Source organism: Pinus tabuliformis, chromosome 9 (genome assembly GCF_031772625.1).
Source record: "Pinus tabuliformis cultivar Carrire ecotype Pingquan chromosome 9, CPIR1, whole genome shotgun sequence".
In the NCBI taxonomy this organism is placed as follows: Eukaryota; Viridiplantae; Streptophyta; class Pinopsida; order Pinales; family Pinaceae; genus Pinus; species Pinus tabuliformis.
In genome coordinates this window covers 1,589,819,629-1,589,833,612 of record NC_142307.1, presented here as the reverse complement: position 1 = coordinate 1,589,833,612, position 13,984 = coordinate 1,589,819,629, and the positions used below count along the sequence as shown (strand labels likewise).

The 13,984-nt window shown below is 43.4% G+C and overlaps 1 pseudogene; it reads right to left on the bottom strand.

Moving 5' to 3' along the window:
• Positions 1-270: 270 nt before the first annotated feature.
• Positions 271-13,984, bottom strand: part of LOC149154816 (laccase-17-like) — a 31,799-nt pseudogene continuing 18,085 nt past the window's right edge.

Genomic DNA, 13,984 nt, shown 5'->3' with positions numbered 1-13,984 from the left:
CATGAATCGACATGTATCGCAGCTTGCAACCATAAAAATGGGAAAGTCCAAACAAAATCAGTGTTATCATTCACGTCATCAAGTCAATATCCACGAAGTTGGGACACAACATCACTGCTGCACTCATATATGATCCTTTCCTAACCACGATCTGAGAAAATTAACTGTCTATCACCTTTACCAACTTAGATTAAGTCCACGCACATGTATGTCTTCGTAAATACCAGCATGTTTGAGTTTTCAGTAGAAGCATCGGTGGTGTATTGAGAGTTAGCAGGCTGGAAGATCTGAAGGAGGAGGAGGTAGAGATTGATTTGGGGCATTTCCATCTAGAAAAACCCCTGCCATTTTCAATCCCCAGATCGTATGAACCTCCAAGTGACAATGCATGAACCAAACGCGTGTAAAAATTACGCAATAATTATCAAAATCAAAAAGATATGAACAATATAATTTTAACAACGGGACCAGGATTGTAAAAGGGGAATAGATTAATGGATAAATGTAAATAATATTACATGGGTTGTCAGGTCGGAATCGAATATCCACCCAACCTCCACTGGGAACTCCAATGGTGTTTCTCTTGGGAGGATCCACCAGATTGAAGTGTTTAAGCTCAGCGCGTGGATGGTAAGTCCTCGTGACCTCCCCGACTATGAAAAAATCGTATCCATGAAGATGAAGATGAAGATGGAGGGGATGACTCTCTTGCCCAACCAGACTTGTATCTTGAAGAACCATTTATATGGTGGCGTTGAAGGGAACCACTTTGAGACTCGCGTCATTAAGATTCCACGTGTTGTTGGGAGGAGTTCCTCTGTAATTAAATTGAAATGGCGAATTGTCCGGGAAATTCAGCTTGTATACTCCTTTTGAATACCAAAAGTAGTGGGCTTGAAGAACCGCAGTGGACGAAAAAACAAAGGATATGTTATTCATGGAGGCTGCGAATTTGGTTCCATTGGAACCTTGGCATTTCTACCCTTTCGGACATGGATTCAATCCCGAACCAACGGTGAATAAAAAGTGTTTATCAACGCTATGAGGAACCGCTGCAGGAAACTGTGGTGTGGGGGCAAGCTTCTTAGCTTCTAGCTAAACTTGGTAGAAAATGAGGTATCGTTTAGAGTGGAAAGCGTTGGCTTAAAGGTGAGAGTTGGAGAGGATGAATTTGAAACTATTGGAAATAATAATTTGAACCATAGCCTTAAACATATTGACTAACACCATGCTTTCCAAGTCAACCACTACATGGTTGTGATTTTGTTTGCAGGCAAAAGCACTGAAGCTAGAGAAAAAGTATAGGGCTGACCATTCCGCAACACAACAGAGAATTTAAGACACTCAATGAAGTTTGGTAAATAAATATGGGAAAGCATTCACTCTGCAATTACTGTCCACACTCCATAACACTTGCAAGTTTAGAAAACTTTTTACTATGTAAAATCACCCATGTTACGTATTAATTATTTGCTTTGTCATGTATTAATCTCAAATTTGTATGTTGAGATAAATATGAATGTAAAATTCATTTGCATAGTTGGGCAAGTTATAAAGTGAGAGTCTATGAGGTAGTGAGGAGAAAATCATGGAGGAAATATTGGTGGGCATGTGAAAAACATTTTTACGGAGTTTTACAGACATTAACTCTGCAACCCCAGTGATGTGTAAATTGCAGTAAGTCTTTTATATTTTCCCTTGGAGTTGCAGCGTCCATTTATCACGTGAATGTATTAATTCTTGTGTTTTATATTATAATCAAGAGTATGTTATGTTGCGATGTGGTCTTAAACATTCATGAGTAAATTTACGACAACCCTTTTGGTTTTAAATTCTCATAAGATTTGTCTTGCCGCAACAGAATTCTAAGCTAGACTCCTCTCCGCTGCCCCCTAAAAATTTTATAACATGGTATCGGAGTGGGTTAAACTATGTTAGTGTAAAAACAAGTATTTTTACTAGCAGTTAAAATTGTTTTGAGGGCAAATTGTTTTTTAGCATATTTACTAGCAGGTAGAAAGTTTTTTTACTCACTTAGAAATGGCAATATCAAGCACAATCTTGACTAATCCTCAAATCTTGACTAATCCTCAAACACCTTAGTTTAATGGAAAAAATTATGATTATTGGGTTATTACAATGAAGGCCCTATTTTCGTCTCAAAACATTTGGGATTTTTTGGAGAATGGTTTTCAAGAACTAGCAAATGCAGCAGCATACAATGCCTTGTCTCAAGCAGAAAGAGATTTGTTGAGGGACAATAGGAAGAAGGATTGAAAAGCCCCGTTCTATATTTTTTAAGCAATTCATGAAAGTGTTTTCCCAAGGGTTGCGGCAGCAACAAATTCCAAAGAAGCATGGGACACCCTCCATGGGACACCCTCCAGATAACCTACCAAGGCATGTCAAAATTCAAGACAACAAAACTACAAATGTTGAGAAGAGATTTTGAAACACTTTGTATGAAAGAGTCTGAGAATGTAGACTCATTTTTTACACATGTAATTGGACTGGTTACTCAAATAGGGCTCATGGTGAGACACTTGAGGAAAGAAGAATAGTTGAGAAGGTTTTGAGAATTTTTCCAGCAAGGTTTGATGCCATAGTTGTGGCCATAGAAGAGACATAGGATCTCTCACAATTCTCAATGCATGAGCTTCATGCATCACTTATTTCTGATTAACATGGACTGAATAGACCAACAAGCTCCTTATTAGAGCATGCCTTTAAGACACAAGTTTCATTTGGTCAAAGTCGAGACAGAGGAAGATCATATGCTAGAGGTAGAGGAAGAAGCCCACAAAGAGGTGGAAGAAGCAACCCTTCAAGCTCAAGTGGAAGAGGCAGCAATCAAAATCCAAGTCAAGGCCCAAGCCAAAATCAAGCTCAAGGTCAGAGGTATGATAAATATCAAGTCCAATATCATTACTGTAAAAAGTATGGTCATTATGCAAATGAATGTAGAAAGAAGAAATATGACATTAGTAACAAACCAAGTGTAAATTTCTCAAAAAAATCAGAACCATGATAGCATGTTCCTAGCTTGTAATGTAGCACAAGAAAAACAAAGTGATATATGGTATCTAGATTTCGGGTGTAGCAACCACATGTCAAGGAACATAGAAATGTTTTCCAATCTAGATGAAAGTGTGAAATATGAAGTGAAATTAAACACTGATAGCAAAGTCTCTGTCATGGGAAAAGGAATAGTTAATATCCTAACAAAGAAGGGGGAGAAGAAGTACATCTCAGATGTTTACTTTTTCCCCGGTCTGAAGCTTAACCTCTTAAGCATTGGAAAACTCATGCAAAAGGGCTATAATGTCTTCTTCAAAAATGATGTGTGCACAATTTTGGATAGGCCTCCAAGAAGATAACTGATTACAAAGGTTCAGATGAAAAAAAATAGAATGTTTCCCCTAAAGATAAGATCAGATTTGAAGGAAGAAGGTGCACAGTCACAATTATTTTTGGCTTGTGGGGGATTGACCTAGGTTCAGTGTTAGTTAGCTAAACAAATCCCTACACTACTGGCCCTTTCAGCATCAACTCGCTGAGCACGGACCGAAGTCTCACCTGAAGCAGTATGGGGGGATTCTGGAACCAAGTTTCTGCACCCTGAGATGGTCATGATGTCGGTTTATTCCTTCTATTCCTACCTTTGCATAGGTTACTTAATTCTAGGGCTTGCCAGACTAGCCCTCTATTCTGCCCTTCAGTACCTCCGCAAAAGGGTACGATTGACCTTCACACAACCCTAACTTGCAGCTCAAGTACTTTCGCGCTGCTATGGCAGTGTACCGTGTAGATTCCCAAACTAGTTTAAGTGTCTTACTTATCTTATTAGACAATCATAGTTAGCACCGCGTAAACAGATGTTCTTACTTGCATTCACTTAACCAACGTAATTACATACATTTGCGCATCATATAAGCATTATAAATGAAATTCATACATAACATGTCAAGATGCATTAACAGGAACAAAGACATAGAATTTGTAGAATACTTCTCTTTATTGATATCTTTCAAGTGATTACAGACTCTATCCACCATGTGCAAATAGCTGCAGGGGTCCGTGCACTCAGTTGCGGACTTCCACTCTAGGCCTCTGCACACTCAGCAGCAAAGCCTCTACCTACACTATGACCCAAAACTTAGCTTCTTACTTCAAAGTTATCACTATCTTAGCAACTATTTCTCTACTTAGAGCTTACTTACTTAGCTCTGTTTTATACAATCCCATGGTCCGCGAACCATGGGTAGATCTTTTAAAACTAACTTTATTTTACAAAACTAAGGGTGGACAACCCTTTATGACTCATGACACCTTCGTGCTTTGCGACCGCAAAATGCGGAGACTTTACTATTTTATTACAAAATTTGACCAAAAACATGGGCTTTTAGCCCCAAAATTGTGCTTGGGGGATCTCATTCCCAACAGGACGCCAACACAAACATCATGACTCGCCCTTGAGTCACTCGGCAGGTGCAAAGACCTTTACGTGAAGACCTTCCAATTCAACTTGTATGACCGCAACCTTAGCTGTGCACTGTGCAGCTGCCTACGTTGCATCTTTGATCGTCTGCTCGGTTACTTCTCCTAAACTATTGGCTTGAAGCTTTTGTTGAGTGGCTTGCAGAATCGCAAGCTTTCCTTCAATAGAAACTATCATCGTGTAAGCCTCATCCAGTGAGCACTTCAATCTTGCCTTTAGCACTGCTTCCTCATGTAGCGCTGCATCCACCTATTCCTTCAGCTGCTTGGCCTCCTATAGCTTTTCTAGTCTTTGTGTCAGCACGACGGTTCACATTATGCCCTTAACCTCATCACAGCGCTACTGTAGCTCGCGCGCTTTTGTCTCTAGTCACTAGATCTTGGCCTCCTACAGCTTTTCTAGTCTTTGTGTCAGCACGACGGTTCACATTATGCCCTTAACCTCATCATAGCGCTACTGCAGCTCACGCGCGTTTGTCTCTAGTCACTAGATATTGGGGTCCTCCTGCAAGCTTGTTAGGACCTCAAACGACTGCTTAAAAAGTTGCTTGTAGTCTGCTACTGCATTATTCACCGCCGCTACTGCTTCTATGGCAGTGGTCGCTCGTTGCTTCTTCACTTATGGCGGAGTTGAAGGCTAGGGCTTCAACTGTAACTCTGTGATTTGCAGGTTCAACTCCAACTGAATCATTTCCATCTCAGTACGAATGTCGCACACCCCCGTATCCAGCTTGCAAATGCGCACCTCGACTGGCTCCTCCACAGGGATGGCCAACTCTAGGACCATTCAGAATGCCTCCTCGACAGCCTGCATAATGTGCTTGTTCTGAGTGGTCGCCTCAGTCACAGCGATGATGGTAGAGTCTCGCTATAGTTCCATATGCTCGTTGTTGATATGTTGATATGTTGTTCACCTAGAGGTTGTAGTGCTCACGAGCCCTTGACTCTACAATCAATCCATCCTGCAAGAGGTGGAGCACTTCACTCAGGAGCGCTGTAAGATTCAACCCTACTCCCTTTAGGGCACTGATAGTGGGTCTGTCAGCCTCATTCTCTGTGGTCAGTGCTCCATCGAGAAACACTATCGCGCTAGATGCCTTTGCGCTCAACATCTCGGTAGCTGCTGAAGTGCCGATAGCAAGGCTGCTAGACATGGTGCCAGCTTGAGATGCGTAGGTCTGTAGCTCCTGCAAGCTTGTTTGGATAGCCCCCAAGATTATCTGCTGCTGCTGCTCAAATTTTTGTAGGGCCTCCGCAGACATCCCTCACTGTGTCACCGATATCATGCAAATCGCCCTCTGTGAGGGTGATTGGGTCTAGTGATGTCTTGGTAGCTTTTGATTTCTTCCTGGACCCTCCTTTCTCCTGCTCCCTTGGACGCTTGATGTGGGTGGACGTCTCCTATGGGTCTGCACCGTGTTGTTAGGTATGTTCATCCGTCTCCTCCTCTGTCTCAGGTGAAGGTGACCTCGCACCTTTGTTAGAGCCTCACTCTATCCCACCTGTTTGATTTTTTGTCTGTTGTGTGGCCTCGCGCTCTACCTGGGCCTTGTCAGTGGCCTCCTTCTTTCTTGTTTTAGCCAGCTGAGTCATCTTTAGCATGGCCTCCTCCTTCTTCCTCTGTGTGGTGGACTTGCTCCCTCCCTCTGCCAAGTCTGTTGTAGTGCACCACTCTGTAAGATATTGATCAAGTATTGCATCAATGGCATCATCTGTTGCCAGGTAAGGCAAATCGTACCATTTTTGTGCAGGGTCCTTCCATGCCTTGATGGATACATGATGAAAGTCTACTTTAAATTCTGCGTAGCCCTGCAGGTTGGCGTACACTGTAGGTGACAATCATGGTTTTTGATTGATGGCCGTGCAAATTTTCATCTCCATCAAGATCCACAAGATCTTACTGTCCTTGACTTGATGCGCATCCTCGGTTGCCCACAACGAAGCGTACTTCACTACTTTTGGTAGGTCTGGCGTGACTGAAGGGAATTGAATGTCCTCTGGCAGCTCCCACGCTACCAGCACAATTGAAAGCAAGAGCCACGCATAGTGGAACGTCTTGCTGAGCTCCTGCACTTCGCGGAAATTTGCTAAGAACTCGCCAAGAAGGTAGTCCGACCAGTTGAACTAGACTCCTTCGACGCACTGGGCTACTAGCGCAATGCCAAGTGTTGGCATCTCATCGACGCGACACTTCCTTATCACATTCCATGCTGAGATCTGTGTAGCTACCTTTACAACACGGTTGCAAATGCTAGATATAGCATATCCATGTGGTTTCTTCACCAATTTAAACTTTTCTTTTATAGACTTCGCGAGGGCTTGATCACCACCTTTTCTGCCAAATATCATGGCTAGATTCTCTCCTGTATATGGCAACCACGTTATCCTGTGAATCAATCTATCCATGATGGGTATTGGCTCCTCCAGCCACAGACACCCATCATGCACCAAGCACAACAGCTACTTGATGACCAATACTATCACTGGGGTGTAGTTGTAATGCGGAACCCAAAGCAAGTTGAGCAACCCTGCCTTGTCTACTCCTCTGAGCCATCTCCGTGGCTCCAATGCAGTCATTCCGATATTTGTATCAATGATACGGCGCATCAACTACTTAGTCACCATGTGTGGGAACTTATCATGGTCGGCTAAGTCCGAGTCTTCAAGTTTCAATAGAGGAAACTGCCCCAAGCATGGTCCTTCGAAAATGATCTCATCTCGCAGTAGAGGGGTTTGCAAGGGGTCTTGCTCTCATCGATGTCTTTCGGCACCTTGATCTTGGCCTTGCATGGAGGGACATACTTAGGCAACTGAGTAATAGGGTCAGCACCCTGGGCTTCAACCTCCTCCACTTCAACTCCCACATCCTCCTCATCCATTGGGATGTATTCAATTTCTTCCTCCTCTGGCTCCAAATTTATGGCTTTGCCCTTCTCCTATGCGGTGAGCTTTAGTGGGTTTCTTCGTGGCAATGCGCGCACCAGTATGGAAAGATTCTTTCCCTTTTTATCCTTCATGGTCTCCTTGGTTGGGGTCGACTTTGGTCTCGCCATTCTTGGTGATTTAAGGACTTTAGCTAGTACCTCGGCAACCTCTGGAGCAGCTACTTCTACCTCCATCTCAACTTCCGGCACCGAATCCTCTACTTCTTCCGTGTCTATAGCTTTTGTGGGTGCCGACATAAAGCTTTCCAACAGTGCTCGCGATGTCTCTGGTAAGTTTACAAATGTTGGAGTCTCCTTAAAAGCCTTGAATAATTCTCCGTTCATGTGTGCCTGAGAGCTCAACAACTCAATTCTTAAAATGCCAAGTGTTTTTCACTGGACAACCACTTGTAATTTATAGTGAATTTTGAATTCAAATCCGACCATTCCCTACAATTTCGGTTCATTAATGCCGGATTGGTGGCAAATTTTCAAGGTTCTAAGCAATAAATTTCGTCCTAAATGCCGGCTGCCCGCTCCATTTGGCCACATTTATTTTGTCAAATCATGAACAGTAGCTTTAACGGTCACTTTCTAGCTGACTTGCGCAATTTATCCTATGAACCCTGTGAAACTTCCTTGCTTTGAAACATCCTTCGATCGCGCAGCTCCCCATCAATCGAACCACTGGTGCATGAATTCAACCGACTGCCATTCACCTTTCCGGGGAAGGGTTCCCCATTCAATTTGTCTAACTGAACCGCCCTTCCATCAGTGATCTTCTTAATGACATATGACCCTAACCAGTGCATTCTGAATTTCCATAGAAATTTATCAAACTTATTGTCATATAAAAAAACCAGGTCATTTACCTTAAAGGTGCATAGCTTAATGTGTCGATCATGCCATGATTTTTTGCGCTGCTTTTGGACCTGTTGGTGAAATCTAGCTAGAAATCTCTCTTCCTCAAGCTCATCCAGTTGTGCAAGCCTTTCCTCCAGGGCTCTGCGATCCATCATACCCATGAGCGTTGCTATGCGCAGACTAGGCACAATATATTCCATAGCTATTACCGCTTCAACACCATAGACAAGCCTAAAGGGAGTTTGTCCAGTCAACTTTTTGCATGTCGTCCGATAAGCCCATAGTACTACAGGTATGCATAGGTCCCAATCACTTCGCTGAGTGTTGCAAATCTTGGTCAGTGTGTTCTCCATCACTTTATTGAATGCTTCCATCATCTTGTTAGCCTACGAGTGATAAGGCATGCTCTTTTGGTGATAGACCTGAAATTCCTTCATTAGCGCGCTTATTGTCTCATTCAAAAAGTGCGTACCATGATCACTCATCAAGATCTTTAGACAGCCAAATCGCGTCAGTACATACTCAAAGTGGAACTTTGTAGCAATCACTCTTGTGCAATCCTTCACAGACTATGCCTCTGCCTAATGAGTCAAATACTCCGTCACAATGATAATGTACCTCTCTCCCATCTTTCCTTGGGGCTGAATGGGTCCCACAAAATCTATCGCCAATTTCTCAAGGGGTTGCAATGTCATCTGTGGATTCAAAGGCATCTCATCCCTCCATGATGTCCTACCATTCCTTTGACACACATCACACACTTTGCAATACGCTTTTGAGTCTTGACGGAGGGTTGGCCACCACAACCCTGCACATAGAATCTTCTATGCGGTCGCTCTCCCTGCATAATGTCCTCCTGCAGCGCCCCCATGAGCATCCGCGACGATGCTTCTTTTTTCGAACTCTGGTACATATCATCACAATATCTCATCAGACCCCATTTTGTACAGATGTCCAGCAATGACAGAAAAATTTGCCGCGCACAACACTAATTCCTTCTTCTGCTGCACGGTGTATACTTCCGGGGCAGTCCCTGTCGTTAGGAAGTGTAAGCTATCCTCAAAATGACCATCTGTGATGCACACTAAAAATAGTTGCGTGTCAGCCAATCCTTCTTCCAAATTAGTGGGCTCTTTCACTATTTCGATGCACGACAGATGGTCTGGTCCCACGTTCAGTCGTCCAGGCTTCACAATAACTTCAAAATCGTACTCATGGAACAATAACAACCACCTACAGATTCTCCCCCCAACAAAGGCTTATTGACCAGGTATTTTAGTGCAGAGTGATCTATATACATCTTAAAATGGCCACCCAACAAGTAGTGCCTAAACTTCTAGAGCGCATATACCATGGCTAACCCTTCACGCTCTATGGTGGAATAGTTCTTCTCCACCTTGGATAACCTTCTGCTTGTGCAAGCAATAGGATGGTCCAAGTCTCCTCCACTAGCATGTGTTAGTACTGCTCCCAGCACTATACATGATGCATCAACATGTCCATGAAACTCCTTCCAATCTAGGAAGACTAAAATCGGTGCGGTGACCATCTTTTCTTTCAATACATCCAAGATCTTCTTACAGTCCTCATTCCAACATAATGTGACATCCTTCTTCAATAACTTCTCTATAGGCGTGGTGATCTGGGCATAACCTTTGATAAACTTTCTATAATATCCTGTATGTCCTAGGGTAGCATGTAGTTGTTTCACACTCCTCAGCACTTTCAAGTTTAGTATCATCGCGATCTCCGCAGAATATACCATTAGTCCCTCCCTACAAACCACATGACCTAGCAGAGTCCCAAAAGGAACACAAAATAGGCACTTCTTCAGATTGAGTGCGATCTGGTAGCTTCGACAAGTATCTAGCATCAGGCATAAACTCGCAACATGGCATTTCACCAGCCAAAACACAGTCCAGTCATCAAAGTATACCTCTAGGAACTTACGAATAAATTCCTTGAATGTAGCAACAACTACGCATGAAAAAATCGCAGGTGCATTATTCAATCCAAACGGCATTACAGTGTACTAAGAACATCCCCACTTAGTTGCGAAGGTCATCTTGCTCCTATCCTCCGATGCGATTTTGATTTGATGGTACCTAGAGAACCCATCAGTGAAGGAGTATGCTTCCTAGCCACCTACATTGTCCAACACTTCATCAATGAACAGAGTCAGGCAAGGATAATGTATGCAAGGGTCATTCAGCTTTCTGAGATCCACGCATATCCTTATTTCATCCTTCTGTTTCTTCTCTTGTACCACCATTGCGCTTACCCAATCATATTCTTCCACAGGCTCAATGATTCCTTCCGTCAGCATCTTGTCTAGCTCTAAGCAGACCTTCTCCTTATACTTCGAATTTAGACTGTAAGGTCTTTGCTTAATTGGCTTCGCGTCGGGCTTCAACATGATCTTCATGACACCTAGGTCCTTGATTATCCCTTCTAGATCCGTAAACTTGGTAGGGAATAAATCCTGGTATTCACAGAGCAATTCAGCAACCTTATCTACCATCGCATCATCCCAGTAATCTCCAATCTTCGCGAATTGGGTTCTGCCTCCGTGCTAATGTTTACCTGTTTCGTTTTCAATGGCGCAGTTATATCAGGATTCTTGATCTGTGGTCCTTCAACCTCGCGGTGACCTTTTGTTTTAGGGATGTTAATCTTTCACAGATCCTCATCCTCTTCTTCCGTAGTTACATTATAACATTCCAGCGCGTGACTCAACTGAGTGGTCCAATCAGGCTGAATTAGGTCCAAAGGATCCTGTGGTATCCTAAAGATTGCTCCTTTCACCTCTTGTAGCGCCTCATCAATATAGTCAAACTTGTCTTCAAAGCTAAATTTCATTATGAATCCCTCGTGAAAAATATCCCATTCACCGCTCTATTTCTACGTACCAGTTCATTGGGACGACGTCCATGGTGTGACAAAACAAGTGCACCCATTCAGGTTGGGGCTTCTTCCCATAAGCCTGAACCCATTTGGCCAAGTGTGCGCGTGGGTCATCCTACCCATCATAATTTTCTATCATTCGTACCCTCGACTTCCCAAATCGTGTTCTCATCATCCTTCTACACTCGCGCCAATCATCAAAGCTTCCCTTGTGCGTACCCCACCATCTTGTGGGCGTAGCGTGCGGTGCCAATCTAACGCCTAGAAGCGTTGTTTTGCTGGTACCTCCCTATAAAATGCATCCAAAAAGATATCTACATCGTTCAGGCCGTCATAAGTGGGTAGTGTTATCAACCCAAGAAACTCTCCTAGGTTGTATATCAGAGATGCTCGGGAACATTACAAACTCAACAAAAATGTTGGAAAATGGTGGATGAATGGAAAGAATGATGCATATTCAAGCCAGATAACCACTTCTACTATGCTTAACCCCAGACATGGGTGAACACCCCCAGACTACAAGGTTTTAGACCACCAATTACTCACAGTTTGAGGAGCAGGTGAAGATGGAGAATACTGACCACATCAGCAAATGCACAGGACCCTGTGATGGCTGGCTGCAACCAGTAGAAAGGTCTATAAATCTATTTTCGAAATGCACATACAGGATGACAACTCTCTGGCACCAAGAAAACATAAACTTGCATACACCTTCAATAATACATACTAGATTCTAACACAGAGGTGGGATGACAACCCCTCTAATGCTAAACAGCAAGAGCACATGAAAAATGCATAATAGGCACAACCTGGAACAAAGAAGAAGTGGAAAGTGAGTAATTAGCAGCAAAAGAAGCTTGTATTAGCTAAAAATGAAGACCAGACGCTACAGGTATCACAGTAGTTACAGTCTCCAGAAGTTGAACTTAACATCAAAACAATATTCATCAACCCCATTACATTCTGTCTTCTGGGTATATATAGAGGTTGATTACAAAAATATCTACTATTCTATGCATGGAGGGGTCATAATTGACCACCAACCACATTAACTTTCTGAAATGGGCCTCTGCTGCAATTTGACTGCTTTAATGAGCAAAACTATTCTTTTCTGATACTCTGTTGTCCTTCCTGAGCAAGTGGAATGTTGTCTGAGAGGAGTGTCGTAACTGATTAATGCTTTGATCTGCTCGAGGTAGTCCTTTTTCTTCTCAGCCATCCTCTTCCTTAAATACAGTTGTTGAGGATTTATTACGCAGAGTGCTGGATTCTGGCCTTCTTCCTCCTTCGGGTACACTGGACAGGCTATGGACATGGCAGTATGGTGGAGGCGTGCATATGACGAGAACAACTATTGGCCGTCGGATCCAACAGATGAATGGCGGAGATCGAATCAGAGGGAGCTATTAGGAGGAAATGTGGATGGAGAAATGAGGGCCGTTGGATCTGGACGCAGCGGATCTGACAGTTATCAAGAGTGGAAGATACGCAGGCGATAATGAGCGGGGAAAGGTACGATGGTGGTAAGCGGTATTCCCTGGATCGCTTCGAGAAGGTAGGCGGTATCCGTATGCGGGGGGGCAATGCAAGTTAGCGAGTGATGCGTGTCGGATGTGACAGTGGGGAAACCACTTTCCCCGCTGGTTAAATTGCGGGCAGCTCACGCGATCGGGAGGAGCGACTACCATTGATCACGCGACGGACGGTCGGATGGTGGGGAACGTGCACAAGGTTTAACATGCGGGGGGAAAACGTGGGGACCGTTGGATCAGGGCGCTCAACGGTGGAGAAGCGATCGTAGTATCACGTCAACGGTAGAGAGGGGGGCAACTTTATAACGATTTATGTGATTTGTGGATTTGCGATGAGGGAAAAGGGACTTAAGAAAGGCACACGGTCATATGACCATCTGAACTCGGCGCCCGGGGGCTGAGGAAATATGGTCTTTAATGAATTTCGGGGGGTTTTCAACGAGAAATGTAGAGGTTTTATGGAAGAAACAGAGATAGCGGGGCTAGGAGAGTAAGAGGAAAATGAAGGAAGAGAAGGTAGATGACTGCTGCGAGCTCCCTTTCAGCATAAACACATGACCGAGCTAGTATTTGTTCCTCCAAATGATGAAGATTGTAGTAGAGCTAACATTGGCTCCTTCTGGGGATGAGATCCTCCCAGTGAGGTCTCAAGAACTGCAGACCAATGCCTTCATACAAAACCAGCTTAAAAACAATGCCTAGTATCCATTGGGCATGGAGTCAAATTAAGTCTACACTAAAACCTGTAAAAGAACATTCTTACAATCATTAAGGCCTAAGAACTTTAAACAACATAAACCTTCAAAAACTGGCCATCTGATGGGCCATCAAAACTATTTCCCTTCTTCTCGACCGGTTCATCATAGATCAACAAAACTGGATTTATTTGATCCTCTTCCTCAAATAGTTTAGGGCATTTGACCTTATTTGGTAGATATGGATCAAATTTCATCCCCCTTCTGTATGCTCTCCTCCTTGGATGTTCTTCACGGGAGCCTCTGTACACTTGCTGAATAATCATGGCTACTGTGTACCTATCTTTGTCATATGTGGAGTGCACAACTAAAATAAAAGGTGTGCCAATGTGTTCATGTGTGGAGGACATAAAGACATCATCTGCTCCTGCATCTTGCTTAGAACAGTCCTCATCCAAGGAGGGGTCCGATAACTTTACATCTTCTTCTTCTGTCATCTGATAAGCTACCTTTTCAATCTGTATGAAGGCTACCTAGGCAAGCATCGGAAAATCAAGACTGAGGTGAT